Source organism: Bison bison, unplaced genomic scaffold (genome assembly GCF_000754665.1).
Source record: "Bison bison bison isolate TAMUID 2011002044 unplaced genomic scaffold, Bison_UMD1.0 scf7180017864495, whole genome shotgun sequence".
In the NCBI taxonomy this organism is placed as follows: domain Eukaryota; kingdom Metazoa; phylum Chordata; class Mammalia; order Artiodactyla; family Bovidae; genus Bison; species Bison bison.
This window is the reverse complement of record NW_011495054.1, coordinates 2,404,447-2,420,909: the sequence shown is the minus strand read 5'-3', so window position 1 is coordinate 2,420,909 and position 16,463 is coordinate 2,404,447.

The window sequence follows — 16,463 nt, the reverse complement described above, 5'->3', positions numbered from 1 at the left end:
TGCTTTCTTGACATCTTCACTGAGGTACTGACAAATAAAGATGGTATATGGTATATGATTTGATGTCTGATATATGAATAATTATGAAAAGAACTGCCACAATCAAACTAATTAACATACTTCTGGTTGTGTGTGTGTTGAGAACATTTAAAGATCTACCACTTGGCAAATTTTAAGCATACTATACATTTTTATAATTGGAGGATAATTGCTGTACATCATGGCATTGTTTCTTTTGTACAACAACATGAATCAGCTATAAATATACATATGTCCCTTCCTTCTTGAGCTTTCTACCACCCCCATCCCATCCCTCTAGGTCATCAGAGAAAACTGGGCTGAGCTCCCTGTGTTATATAGCACCTTCCCACTAGCTGTCTATTTTACACATGGTCGTGTATGTACATCAATGCTACTCTCTCAATTCATCCCCCCCTCTCCTTCCCCCACTGTGTCCATAAGTCCATTCTCCACCTCTGCATCTCTATTCCTGCCCTACAAATAGGTTAATCAGTACCATTTTTCTTGATTCCAAGTGCACGGATTAATACATGGTATCAATATTATTAACCGAAGTCATCCTGCTGTACATTAGATATCTAGAACTTACTCATCTTGCATAATTGGAACTTCGTACCCCTAGACCATTGACCACATTTTTTCCTCCCCCACCCCTGGTAACTACCATCTTTTACTATTTCCATGAGTTTGACTATTTTAGGTTCCACATGTGAGTTCATGGCTTATTACCCTTAGCATAATGTCCTCATGACCTGCTTTGCCTAATAGAAAATGGTTAGGAGTGACATTCGGGGGTCCAGCTTCCACATTCATCCCCTGGGGACCCAGCACCATGCGGCAAAGATGCTGGTCCAGAATGCTGGAGGGAGAGAACACACAGAGAACCGAGACCCCCCTCTAAGAGCCACACCAATGGCCAGTTGTGTAAATGAAGTCCCCTCGGACATTCCGGCCCCAGCCGCATTCTTAGCAGATTGCAGCCGTATGAATGACCCTAGCCCACAACCCCACAGAGAAGAGGTGTGCGGTCCTAGCACAGCCCTGGGAAAATCACAAAATTGTGAGCTAATAAACAGTTGCTGTTTAAGCCACTATCTCTTGTTTACAGCGAGAGATAACTGAAATAGTGCCTTTTAAACATCCATTCCCCAAGAAAGAGTTCTCCAGTCCAGTGGACTGGAACCTGAATTATGCAAATCAGTGATGCCCATTCCTGAGGTGGAGTAAAGGGGATGGCAGGGTGGGTGGGAGAACCCTTCTTATAGAAAGGAACAGAAGGACCAAACCTTTCATCCTTCAAAGTCCTGATATGTGTGTGTGGTTGTCCTGCAAGCCAGTAAAAGCAGTTCACATGAGCTGTTGAGTTTTTTATTGTATCAAAATACACATAACATAAAATTTACCCTTCTAACCATTTCAAGGTGTGCATTTCAGCAACGTTAGGCACATTCACCATGCTGTGTGACCATCACCACTACTCACTGCCCCAACAGAAACCCCACAGTTATTAAGCAATCACTCCTCATTCTCTCTTCCCCTCAACCCAAGATAACTACTTACCTACTTTCTGTCTGTATGGATTTGCCCATTTGGGACATTTCATATAAATGGAAATATGCAATATAATGATCTTTTTTGTGTCTGGCTTCTGTCACTTAGAATGATGCTTTCAAGATTCAGCCATGTTGTAGCATGTATCATTACATCATTCCTTTTTATGGCTGTATAATACTCCTTTGCATGGATAGGCCACATTTTATTTATCTTTTCATCCGTTGATGGACATTTGGGTTGTTTCCACCTTTTAGCTTTATCATACAAATTTTGAACTAATTCAGTAGCTGTCAACCAAGGGTCCTTGTGATCCACCCTCAAGGGGACATTTGGTCCCGTCTGGAGACACTCCTGATTGTCAAAAATGAGGCAAGGTGCTACTAACATCTACTGAACAGAAGCCAGAGATACTGGTCAATGTCCCACGATTCACAGGAGAGCCCCACAAGAATGCTGCTGCTGTGACTATTCAGTTGCTCAGTCCTGTCTGACTCTCCATGATCCTAAGGACTGTAGCCCACCAGGCTTTTCTGTCCATGAGATTTTCCAGGCAAGAATACCAGAGTGGGTTGCCAATTTCCTCCTCAAGGGGATCTTCCCAGTCCAGGGATTGAACCCACATCAACTGCATTGCAGGTGGATTCTTTACTGCTGAGCCATCAGGGAAGCCCTCACCACAAGAATACTCAAGACACAAATGTCCCCAGTGCTGTGGTAGAGAGACCCTGTTCTAATCCAACCTCTCCCAGCCACCATGGAGGTATAGGGACTATGCCACACTTTCCATTTAGTGTGGATTCTTTCAAAGCCCCCCTCCAATAAATGATCAACCTTCTCTCCTTCCCATCCCAGAATTCACAGCCTGGTGACCAGTTTAGAAATGTGAGATTCTTTTTTAACACCCACTATTTCCAAGAGGGAAATCAAAACAGAACCCTTGAAATCAATTTGCAGGAAAAAAAAATAAAAGGATATTTCTGATGTTTTTCTAAGCTTTTCATCCTTTTTAAAAACAGGGGGGTCAAGTGGCAAGTGAAGAATAAAAGCAAGTGTTCAAAAGCACGAGCAACCAAAAGTCCACAGAAAATCAAAACAAACCCAGCTCTCAGTGTGCGTAATTACGGGTACAAGCCAGTAATGAAAGCTTTATTGGTTTAATGTGATTCCATCAAGTACCAAAAAGCGGGAAGGAGTGGGAGAAAGAAAGAAAATGGATATGAAAGAGCAGAGGGAGGGAGGAGACATGAAAGAGGAATACGAGAGAGCAGAGAGGGTGAAACCAGGAGGCACTGGTAATTAAGCTGCACGTTCCGGGTGTTGGACCAGTGTTTATTCAAAGGAGCAGCAGGAACAGACCTGAACACCTTCTCCAAAATGTGCACCTCTTCATTCAACCAACAGATCACCTGCCAGTGCTGTGTGCTTGACCCTGGTTTTGGTAGCGGGGATCCAGCAATGAATAAATTAGACAAAAATCCTGCTGCTTCCCCCTGGAGCTTACATTCAAGCAGGGAAAACAGCCATTCAATGAAATAGTAGGTGTGGGCCTCCCTGGCAGTTCAGTGGTTAGGACTGTGCTCTTCCACTGCTGGGGGCCCAGGTTTGATCCCTGATCAGGGAACTAAGATCCTAAAAGCCACATGGTATGGTCAAAAAAAAAAAACCCACAAAGAAAAGTAAAATACATTGTACCTTTGCAGAAAAAAAAAAAAAAAAGCAGGGGGAGGGGACAGGAAGCACCAGGGATGGGGGAGATGCTGGAATTTTAGAGCAGGTGGCCAAGGAGGGGGTGATAATCTTTTTTTGACCATGCCACATGGCATGTGGAATCTAGTTGTCTGATTAGGGATCAAACTCATAACCCCTGCAGTGGAAGCACAGGGTCTTAACCCCTGGACCACCAGGGAAGTCCCAGGAAGGGGTGATAGATAGCAAAGATCTGAAGGAAGTGAAGGAGTAAGCCAAGGACAGATTTAGGGAAAGATCATTCCAGGTGGGGAGAAAGGATGTGCAAATGTCCTGGAGTGGGATGTGCCTGTGGAGGAAGAGTGAAGGGGTTAGTGTTGGGACAGAGCAGCGGGGAGGCCTGTGGGAGATGGGTCAGAGCCCAGGAGACCTCATTGGGCACAGGAAGGTCTTTGTTTTTCCCCTGAGTGAGAAGTGGGCCCTGGGTGGGGGCAGGGGGTTAGACATAAGATTACTCTCATAGGAATTAGTGTGAGGCACCAAGGGAGGCACCAAGGGAGTGGCTGGTCCTGGGAGGGTCAGTTCCTCCAGGGTCAGTAAGAGCCCAGATATCATAGCATCAGGAAATAAAAACATGCTTAATACAGGGTGACCCACATCCAAGGACTGATCCATGCAGGAGTGTGAAGGTCTGGGTCTCCCATTTTCATTGCTGTATAGTATTCCTTAGCACAAATGTACCCAAATTCCCATTCGTCTTTAATGGATTTTGAGTCAATAGGCTTGTAGCAAAAATAATTTCTCCAAATGGCTAATAAACACATGAAATATTCTCAATATCATTAGTTTCCAGGGAAATTCTAGTTAAAACCAAAATGGGATACTGCTGCTGCTGCTAAGTCGCTTCAGTCACGTCCAACTCTGTGCGACCCCACAGATGGCAGCCCACCAGGCTCCCCCATCCCTGGGATCCTCCAGGCAAGAATACTGGAGTGGGTTGCCATTTCCTTCTCCAACCCATGAAAGTGAAAAGTGAAAGTGAAGTCACTCAGTCGTGTCCACCTTCTAGCAACCTCATAGACTGCAGCCTTCCAGGCTCCTCCGTCCATGGGATTTTCCAGGCAAGAGTACTAGAGTGGGTTGCCATTGTCTTCTCCGAAAATGAGATACTAATATATACCAACCAGAATGGCTAATAGTAAAAGTTGGAAAATACCAAGTGTTGGTGAGGATGTGGTCCCACAGTATTCCTCTTTCATCAAACCAAGCTGTGTGGTAACTGGGTTCCTGGATGAGAAAGTAACTGTGTTCCCCAAAACCAAAGGAAACCAAGAACCATAGCAATTGAGTACAGATTTTAAATCAACCAATTAGGTCTTCAGTATAAACACAGACAGCAGGCAAATTCACCAGCCCTCCCTCCTAAGCCCCTCATCCAGCCTGCTGTTCCCTGTTAAGGCTATAAACCCAACCATAGTTGAATGTTGTTGTTGTTGTTGTTGTTAGGTTGCTAAGTTGTGTCTGACTCTCTGTGACCCCATGGACTCCAGCACACCCATCTCCCATAGTTCACTAAATTCATGTGCATTGCGTCAGTGGTGCTCTCTAACCATCTCATCCTCTGTTGCCTCCTTCTCCTCCTGCTCTCAATCTTTCCCAACATCAGGGTCTTTTGCACTGAGTCATCAGCTCTTTGCATCAGGTGGCCAAAGTCTTGGAGCTTCAGCTTCACCATCAGTCCTTTCAATGAATATTCAGGATTGGTTTCCTTTAGGATCGACTGGTTTGATCTCCTTGCAGGCCGAGGGACTCTGAAGTGTTTTCTCCAGCACAGTTCAAAACCATTAATTCTTCAGCACTCAGCCTTCTTCATGATCCAACTCTCACATCCATACATGACTACTGGAAAAACTATAACTTTGACTAGACAGACCCTTTTGGCAAAGTGATGCCTCTGTGTTTGAATGTGCTGTCTAGGTTTGTCATAGCTTTCCTTTCAAGGAGCAAGTGTCTTTTAATTTCGTGGCTGCAGTCACCATCTGCAGTGATTTGGGAGCTCAAGAAAATAAAATGTCACTTCTCCTTTTTCCCTTCTATTTGCTTCTATTCTATTTCTATATGAAGTGATAGAACCAGATGCCATGATCTTAGTGTTCTTCATGCTGAGTTTTAAGCCAGCTTTTTCATTCTCCTCTTCCACCCTCATCAAGAGGCTCTCAACACCAAACCAAAGGGGCAAAGATGGATATGCCATCTCTGACATAACTGTATGCTTGAACCTTGAGGCTGGAGAGCCAGCGGGCATGTGGATAGTCATCTCTCTTTGACATATTGCCTGAATGCAGGTCTGGTTGTTTTGATAGGCTTTCAAAAAATAAAAATTATAATCTAAAAGGTTACAGTGATGGATATTGAAATCCAAACCCTAAAAGCCTTCTGACTATGGTGTTCCAGGTGGCTCCAAGATATTTTTTTTTCCTTCTTTTTAATCTAAATCATGTTCTCAGACAGCACAGAGCCTAGCATAAATTCTCTTCTGCACTAATCTTTTATATACTTTTATGCTTGTCTGAGATGATTGAACATGACTCATTCATGGTTCTGTTTTCCACCACCGCTGGTCTCTTCCAGTCGGTAACATCTGGTTTTTTGCAGTAAAAGTTTCCCTTAGTCTGTCACATAACTCTGCGGTGTTCTGAGGAGAAGAGGAGTCTACACCAGGGGCTGGTCAAGTGCCAGGAACTGCCATGGACGATAGCAGGGCCGGGATCATCTCTACTATTTATCGATGGTGATATGAAACTGAAAGTCGGCTGAATAAAAACTGTCAGCTCTACAGTGTAGACTGATAGATTTCAACCTTTTATGTATATATATAGAGAGAGTTTTTGCTGCAAATCCTTTTTTTCAAACAAAATTTCAATAAAATTGTGAAGAGTTCCTGTTCTGGGGGAGACACACCCTCCCCTTCACTCTCAAGACAAGTCATGAAGCCCCTTCTCTGAGACGCCAGTGTTCCCAAGAGATTCTCAAAAGCCACTGTGCAAAGCAGGTTCATACTATAGTTCTGGTTACCATAGGTTATCGCCAGGTGATCTTGATTTTTTTCCCCTGCTTTTTCTATATTTTAAATGCTCTACAATGAACATTTATAACTCCATCATCATAAAATAAATTGGAACATCTTAAAGAAAACTGGTATCATTTGATACTCCTTAAACATACCCCATAAAGCATCAAGTCAGTCTCTGGCAATCAGTCTTTAAGTATAATAACCAAGTGGTAAATACATGCCAGGTACTGTTCTTGGCATAGAAGATACAGTGGTGAATACTGAGAGAGCAGCTGACTTCAAAGGTCTGACAGTTTAACAGCAGGAAGACAGAGGCAGGAGGCTTCTGCCCAGCATCACTCTCCAGCAACTCACTTGAAGAATTCCCTGTGAGTTGGAATCCTCTGGGTCTAGAGACCCTAGTACTCAGAGAGAGGCTCAGTAATAATCCCAGGACTCAACAGTAATCCCACTCAACTCAAATCTATGGCTGCTTCCTGGTCACTTTGTGGAATTCACACCAGTCCTCCAGAAGGCAGAGCAATCAGCATGCTGGCATGGGTCACTGACCTTGATCATCATCAGGAGACTGGGCTGTAGCACAATGGAATTTTTATGTTTTTTGTTTTTGTTTTTTATTCACTAAGTTGTATCCAATTCTTGTGACCCCATGGACAGTATAACCCGTCAGGCTCTTCTGTCCATGTGATTCTCCAGGCCAACAATACTGGAGGAGGTTGCCACTTCCTCCTCCAAGGGATCTTCTAGACACAGGGATTGAACCCATGCCTCCTGCATTGGCAGGTGGATTCTTTTATCTCTGAGCCACTGGGGAAGCCCAACACAATGGAGATAGGGAGGTAATTGCTTGTGTTTGGCAGTTTGCTAGGGCATCTCCTGTTGTCCCCATGCCTAGGAGTAACTGAACATGGATAATACAGCCACCCCGGCCTGATAAGGATGGGGTCACCGTGGGCTCAGACTCCTCCAGGATGAGGATCTGAGTCACCCCACCAGGCCAGTTGCTCAGACCAGAAGAGGGAGAGGGGAACCCGGAATGAATAGTGAGTGGGAGGAAGATGATGAGTGTTTGACATGGAAATACTCATTCATGTGATGGTTGATGACATGGAAACACTTGTCCATGGGATGGTTGATAACATGAAACCATCTGCAACAGTGGGGGCTCTCATCCAGCCCACTTCCCCTCCTCTTAGAAATGTCTTCAGGAATTGGTGACCAGAGTCCTGGAGATACTCCACCTAGATGAAATGAATGTATGTGAGAAGCAAATGGCTCTAAAGGGTGGATTGTAGCAGACAATGTTGGTGTCCTATCTGAACCCTCCTAGCTGGACTGTGCACCCATTCCCCCAGCTGCACTGTTGTTGGCTGAATATAACTCAGAGCTGACTCATTCTCCATATAATTGGCCAAAATGGAACCGCCTCTTCCAGGAGGCTAAGCTATCCTTCTGTAGGGGAGGCTGGCATGGTGGTACAAAAGCCCATAATGGGGTACCAATTCCATGGAGCAACTTACGTTCCAGATCATGAACTCCTTATTGCAAAATTCAGAGTTAAATTGAAGAAAGTAGGGAAAACCACTAGGCCATCCAGGTATGACCTAAATCAAAACCCTGATGATTATACAGTGAAAGTGACAAATAGATTCAAGGGATTAGATCTGATAGAGTGCCTGAAGAACTATGGACAGAGGTTCGTAACATTGTACAGGACAGTGATCAAGATCATCCCCAAGAAGAAGAAATGCAAAAAAGCAAAATGGTTTTCTGAGGAGGCCTTACAAATAGCTGAGAAAAGAAGAGAAGCTAAAGGCAAAGGAACAAAGGAAAGATATACCCATCTGAATGCAGAGCTCCAAAGAATAGCAAGGAGAGATAAGAAAGGCTTCCTCAGTGATCAATGTAAAGAAGTAGAGGAAAACAATAGAATGAAAAAGACTAGAGATCTCTTCAAGAAAATGAGAGATAACAAGGGAGCATTTCATGCAAAGATGGACACAATAAAGAATACAATACACAACAAAGAAGAGAAACAGAACGGACCTAACAAAAGCAGAAGCAATTAAGAAGAGGTGGCAAGAACACACAGAAAAACTATACAAAACAGATCTTATTGACCCAGGTAACCATAATAGTGTGATCACTCACCTAGAGTCACACATCCTGGAGTGCTCAGTGAAGTGGGCCTCAGGAACTATCACTACAAGCAAAGCTAGTGGAAGTGATGGAACTTCAGCTGAGCTATTCAAATCCTAAAAGATGATGCTGTGAAAGTGCTGCACTCAAAATGCCAGCAAATATGGAAAACTCAGCAGTGGCCACAGGACTGGAAAAGGTCAGTTTTCATTCTAATCTCAAAGAAGGGCAATGCCAAAGAATGTTCAAACTACCGCACAATTACACTCATTTTACATGCTAGCAAAGTAATGCTCAAAATTCTCCAAGCTAGGCTTCAACAGTACTTGAACTGAGAACTTCCAGATGTTCAAGTTGGATTTAGAAAAGGGAGATGAACCAGAGATCAAATATCCAATATCTGTTGGATCATAGAAAAAGCAAGAGAATTCCAGAAAAACATCTATTTCTGCTTCATTGACTATGTTAAAGCCTTTGATTGTGTGAATCTCAACAAACTGTGAAAAATTCTTAAAGAAATGGGAATATCAGACCACCTTACCTGCCTTCTGAGAAACCTGTATGCAGGTCAAGAAGCAACAGTTAGAACTGGACATGGAACAATGAAATGGTCCAAAATTGGGAAAGGATTACATCAAGGCTGTATATTGTAACCCTGCTTATTTAATTTATATGAAGAGTACATCATGCGAAATGCCAGGCTGGATGAAGCTGAAATCAAGATTGCCAGGAGAAATATCAATAACCTCAGATATGCAGATGACACCACCCTTACGGTAGAAAGCGAAGAGGAACTAAAGAGCCTTGTGATAAAAGTAAAAGAGGAGAGTGAAAAAGATGGCTTAAAACTCAACATTCAAAAAGCTAAGATCAAAGCATCCAGTCCCATCACTTCATGACAAGTAGATGGGGGAAAAATGGAAACAGTGACAAGAGTTTATTTTCTTGGGCTCCAAAATCACTGCAGATGGTGACTGCAGCCATGAAACTAAAAGACGCTTGCTCCTTGGAAGAAAAGCTATGACAAACCTAGACTGCATATTAAAAAGCAGAGACGTTACTTTGCCAACAAAGATTCATCTAGTCAAAGCTATGGTTTTTCCAGTAGTCATCTATGGATGTGAGAGTTGAACCATCAAGAAGAATGATTGCCAAAGAACTGATGCTTTTGAACTGTGCTGCTAGAGAAGACTCGAGAGTCCCTTGGAATGCAAGGAGATCAAACCAGTCAATCCTAAAGGAAATCAGTCCTGAATATTCATTGGAAGGATTGATCTGAAGCTCCAATATTTTCGCCACTTGATGTGAAGAACCGACTCATTGAAAAAGACCCTGATGATGAGAAAGATTGAAGGCAGGAGGAGAAGGGAATGACAGAGGACAAGATGGTTTTAGACAGAGGACAAGATGGTTTTATGGCATCACCAACTCAATGGACATGAGTTGAGCAAGCTCCAGGAGATGATGAAGGACAGGGAGCCTGGTGTGCTGCAGTCCATGGGGTTGCAAAGAGTCGGATACGACTGAGTGACTGAACAACAATTGAGGTTTCTTTTTTCAAACATTTATCCAGTTGAAAAGACTTTCCTTTCCTAATGGAATTGGGGCATTTGCTAAAAATTGTGTCTGTGTGAACTTGGCTTCTGTTGCATTGATCTATTTGTCTATCCCTGAGGTCATACTCTTGCTTAGATTTTTTTTCCCCTGACTTACCATCTTTCCCTCATGCCTCATCTCCTAAGAGAACTCTCTTAATAAATTGGTTGGCTAACATTCCCATCACAGGCTCCATTTTCAGGGAACTAGATTTAAGATTGCAACAGACATGCAGGTTAATTGTTAAATGAGATACTTCCAGGTGCTAATCAGTATTAGGAATAAGTTAAATATGGTAATACTGCAGTAAAGGACTGGCTTGCCTGTGGAAAGCTAGTTTAGCAAAGGTGTCTCTGAGAAAGTGACATTTAAGTCAAGTCCTGAGTCATGACAACATAAGTGGATGGTTGAAAGGCAAGGAAAATAATCACTAGAGCCAAGATGGTCTAGGAACTGAGAGGGAAGAGTGTTGAATGTTGATCTTCAATGTCATGACTGAAGCCAGAAGCATGATGGTCAGAGAAATGGTAGAAACTGGGGCAGAGAAGAAGTCGCCAAGCCAGGAAAGAGTTTATTGAAAAGCCCTTCATATTAGCTGGGAGTTTTGATGAGGGAAGGAGTAGAGATCATTTCAAAGTGTCAGTTGTGTGGGAGGGAGGCTCAAGAGGGAGGAGATTTATGTATACATATAGCTGATTCACACTGTACAACAGACAACACAACATTGTAAAGCAATTATCCTCCAACTAAAAAAAAACTTTTTTTAATGTTTTTAAGTGTCAGTGGAAAGCAAAGAGTACACCCACCACACCTGCAGGTACTGAGTTCTTCAGGAGCTGGGAGAAACCCACAATCTCCCTGAAGAGGGCTGTAGGGGAAGGTGTCCTTAGGGACAAGATATACAGCCAAGATGCATATGGAGAAAGAATATGATCAGAATTTGAACTTGAACATGTAGCAAAATCAAATGGAGGACTTGTTAAAACACAGATTTCTAGGTCCCACCCCAGGGTTTCTGATTCAGAAGGCTTGAGGTAGGGACCCAAGAATGTGTATTTCTAATAAGTTCCCAGGTGACACTGATGATGGGAGACCAGGGACCACTCTTTGAGACCCACTGGCTCAGACAATACCACGTCAGGAGACAGATGGTGGCTCAGCATTGGCAAGACCATGGACTGCTTTTGTTAATAAAGTTTTATTGGCACACAGCCATGCCCATTTGCTCACATGTCATCTGCAGCTGCTTTCCGGGTTCAGGGGCCGAGATGAGTAGTTGCAACAGAGGCTGTGTGACCTGCAGAGCCAAATATATTTATTAATACAACTCTGGCTCTTCATAGAAAAAGTTGGCTGATCTCCATTCTGTTTTATCACTAGACTTCTGGAGTTTCTTGATGGCGTGCCTAGGGGAGTTCAAGGCGACAAAGTACCCCAGATAAGGGTCATGATCTTTCGTAACCTAGTCTTTCCTGTTCTCTTCGAAATGGTAGGTCTGTGCTCTTAAAGATTATTTAACTATCTTTTTTAGCGACCTTCCAGTTAGAACTGGGGGCTTCTCTGGTTGGCTCAGTTGGTAAAGAATCTGCCTGCAATGCAGGAGACCACCTGCAATGCAGGAGACCAGGGCTCAATCCCTGGGTCACGAAGATCCCCTGGAGCAGGAAATGGCAGCCCACTCTAGTATGCTTGCCTGAGAGATCCCATAGATAAAGGAGCCTGGCAGGCTCCAGTCCATGGAGTCGCAAGAGTTGAATAAAACTGAGCGACTAACACTCACTCACTCAGTTGGAACTGAGATATTTGTTTTCGATCCACCAAGGTAATGATGTGGATTTTTAATAGAAGTATCTATGGGCCCATCAGACATGAGTCTTTACAAAACTCTAAGATGTAAAGAAATGCCTCTACAGAGAGAGTTGAACACATCGAGGTAGGGGGCTTCCCTCTTGACCCACTCTGGACCACCATCTGAACTGCTATCAATTCATAATGAAGACTTTAGGTGCCTGGAGCAAAATGAGAAGAGAAAGAAAATTTTTCTTTTTAAAATGAAGCTAACCATGCTTATTGTCCTTTCTTCTTCTGAAAGCTTTTTCCAAATTTTTTCGTGTTAAAAATGTACTTTCTTTAAAAAAAAAAAATGAACAAATGGTGATTTTTAAACAGCAGCTATTTTTAAATTTTTCTAGTACCTGCCAAACAGAGAAGGCAATGGCACCCCACTCCAGTACTCTTGCCTGGAAAATCCCATGGACAGAGGAGCCTGGAAGGCTGCAGTCCATGGGGTCGCTGAGGGTTGGACATGACTGAGCAACTTCACTTTCACTTTTCACTTTCATGCATTGGAGAAGGAAATGGCAACCCACTCCAGTGTTCTTGCCTGGAGAATCCCAGGGACGGGGGAGCCTGGCGGGCTGCCGTCTATGGGGTCACACAGAGTCGGACACAACTGAAGCGACTTAGCAGCAGCAGTACCTGCCAAAACAAAGAGTGGACACCTAACACTAGTCCAGGGCTCAGATGGCAAAGAATCTGCATGCAAGGCAGGAGACCCAGGTTCAATTCCTAGGTTAGGAAGAGCCCCTGGAGAAAGGAATGGCTACCCACTCCAGTATTCTTGCCTGGAGAACCCAAGGATAGCGGAGCCTGGTGCGCTACAGTCCATGGGGTCACAAAGAGTCAGACACTATTGAGTAATGGACACTTTCACATTAGTGCATCTGATTTTTCAGAAATTCCACTGATCTGTAAAATACCAAAGCGTGGGAAACAGTGTACTAAGATACTATAGCAGAACTGCAGTGCATGTCACCTCCTTTGCCCACACCCTAGAACATTACATTGAGTGGGATTCTACGGTCTGTCTGATCTCCCAGGAAAGTGTGCAATGATCGATTGATTAGTGCTGTCTGCACAGGTGCAGGAAGTCAGCCTGAAGCCTGGGCTGCCTTCACCTGCCACCTTTAAACGAACACCATTATCAGCAAAAACACATTTCTAGATCTGATCTTGAGACCCAAGAGGTTCCATGAGCACAAAGCGTACAGCTTGCTCATAAACATGCCCTAAGACAGTAAGAGGGAAATTGGGTGTAGGCACTAATACCCCCCACAGCTCATTTAAAGACCGCAGAGATGGCCTCAAAAAATAGAAGCAATGGAGTTATCATAAAGTAGATCCCACTTCCCCAGAGGAACAATGTTATACTTGGTGCACCCAGCCAATGACTGGGTCCCAAGCAAACCAGAACAGGACACAAAGTGGAACCATACATACACGATGATAACGGAAATAACATCTAAGATCTTTTTAACTCCCACCCTCACTGCTCTGCCAAAGAACCAAGTTTTGCCCCATTAGGAACGATGTTGCCCTCTTTCCATGAGCATGCACAGACTAGACTAGGTCACGAGCAATTTATAAGAATCTGCCTCCTTCAGGGAGAGACACGGATGACTGAGAGTCAGGGAAGGGAGGGAGATTCACTTTATTTATCTTTGGAGCCCTTTAAACACTCTACATATATTGCCTATTCACTAATAAGTTTCCAAAAGTTAAAACCATCACCACTATCATTTCATAAGAGAAAGAATGTTTTCTAACCATGAAAAATAAAAGGACACCATCACAGAATATAAGATCATCTTTTTCCACAAAGAAGGGGTGGCAACTTAACACGGACTAAGAAATAAAACATGCAGTACAGTTTCATGTTTTGTCCAAACGCAAAAATAGAAACTTTCATTTTGCAATATACATTACATATAATTGTCTTAATAGAAGGTTGTTTTATGGGGGGAACACTTTGGTGATATATTTTGAAGTTAAACTCACCTAATTTCTTCCAGCCAATTATTTTCATATTGTTGACTGAAAAGCCACTTTCCCCTATGAATGTAGAAAACACCCACAGCACCTTCACTGATCTTTCAGATCTTAACTATTTTGGGCAAAGCCAGAAAAATTCAGGAACCAGGCCTATAGGTTTCTGGCTATTTCTCCTGACTTCTCACTGCAGTCATTTAGAAAAAACAGCGGCTACAGGTGTGAGTCGGAGAAGGCAATGGCACCCCACTCCAGTACTCTTGCCTGGAAAATCCCATGGATGGAGGAGCCTGGTAGGCTATAGTCCATGGGGTTGCTAAGAGCTGGGCACAACTGAAGCGACTTAGCAGCAGCAGCACAGGTGTGAGTTCCAACCAGCAAGTGTTACAAATGAATACACAATTTTTCAACTAAATAGTCTATTAAAAAAAAAAAAAACTAACCTACTAGCAGGCACTTTAAAGCCTATGAAAGTCTAAAAAGAGCCACATGAAGTACATCCTATTGGACCCACTTCCCAAAGGAGACAATGAAAGCTCAGAGCAGTTAAGTGACTTGCCCAGGAACACACAGCATGAAAGCAATAAAGAAAAATTCAAACCCCGCTCAGCCAGACAGCCAGGCTTACTCACTCAGAATGCATGTAGCTGGTGTTCACTCATGGCTGGCTCCCTTCTTGAGCTTCTACTCCCAGTGGGTCCTGCCAGGAGTCTGCCAACTGAGGGAGAGAGCAGTCAAGACACACAGGCCTGGAACTGTTGGGGCTGGGAGTAGGGTTGGACGCTGGCCCTCGGACTTGGCACTGCTTCCAGCACATGGCCGGAGTCCAGTTGGGCTTCTCCATAAATACAATCCCCAGTCAGGCCCCCTGGTCCAGGTACAAGTGAACTTCAACCTAAAGGAACGATTTGGGAGACACTAGGCCCCACGGGCTTGAAGAGCAGAAAAGGCCTCTGAGGATACATGCCTTCAAAACCCACTAGGCCAGGCCCCGTGTACCACTCCCTCCTCCCAGCCCCAAGCCTGGAAACCATTTCTTAAATATTCAAACATGGCCTCTAAGCTGGGAGATTAACTAAGACGCAGCCTTCTTATCGCAGGTAGGACTTTCAGAGGCCCTCCTGGTAGAACCGTAACAGGATCCCTCCAGGAGGGGAACTAATCACCCTGAAAGCTTCTGAGCGTGGAGGGGAGGCAGGAGCAGAGAGTCTGCCCCACCCGGGCCAGCCTCATCCCCGCAGTGACCCACATACAGGGAAGAAACCTACCTGCTGCAAGACTGGGCCCCAGCCTCCCCGAACGTGCAGAACCCAGAGCTGTCGACATGAGACACAAGCGATAGCCAGACCCATTTCATAGATGGGGTTCATCGAGTCACACTCAGAAAGCCCTCCAGGGCCCAGGACACCCAGGGTCCTCTTGCAGTTGTCCTAACCAGCATAGCCGGCCCATCTGAAGGATGCTCCAGGTGCACGCTGGAAGCAGAAGGTTACAGTCAGGAGTTCTGTGAGTCAGTAGCTTGAATTCAGCCTCAGCAATTGTTCTCCTGGTGGTTTTTTGTTGTTGTTTTTTTAACAGCCCAGATTGTGGGCATTCTTTGAAAGCCCACATGCTTGGGATATCATGCAATGCAGGTAACTGAAAGAATTTGAACTTTAGAACCCCAAAGACCTGGGGCAGGGTCTCAGTGCCTTAGGAACTGACTAGCTTCAGGTGCTTGATTAAGTCACGTGACTGCTTGGCCCCTATCCTCATCTCCTGAGTTAAAGTGAGAAAGGACCCCTACCAACGAGGCTGCTCCAAGGATTAAAAGAAACAAACAATTGTAAATCAAATGCATGGCCTTGCTGAAGGGCAGGGTGGCTGATGAAACTGACACAGGGGTCATTTTCAGGCAGGTCCCCTCTACCGGATTGTGAGTCCTGCTAAGGCAGGGTCTGGTGCTCAGTGAATTCTAATTGAAGGAAATCAACACAGAGGTATTTACAACTGCCTTTCTCATCTTCTGTTGCCAACAGCAGAATAAACATTCTCTTCAGGGGAGCCAGGAGAATAGATACTCACCCGGGCGTTGCCCTTCAGAAGCCAGTGGCATCATGGAACCTAAGCTGCTATTCTAATCAATACCTCTTTTTTTTTTTTTTAACTCAAAAGATCTAAAGCCTGTATTTTTCCTATGTCCGTCTTCTTTAAAAGTTCTTTTTAGTTGCAGGATAATTACAATATTGTGTTGGTCTCTGCCATACATCAACAAGGATCAGCCATAGGTACACATATGTCCCCTCCCTCCTGAGACTCCCTCCCCCCTCCCACCTCATCCCACCCCTCTAAGTTGTCACAGAGCCCTGGTTTGAATTCCTTGAGTCATACAGCAAATTCCCGCTGGCCATCTATTTTACAAATGCTAGTGTATATGTTCGGAGAAGGCAATGGCACCCCACTCCAGTACTTTTGCCTAGAAAATCCCATGGATAGAGGAGCCTGGTAGGCTGCAGTCCATGGGGTCGCTAGAGTCGGACACGACTGAGCGACTTCACTTTCAATTTTCACTTTCATGCACTGGAGA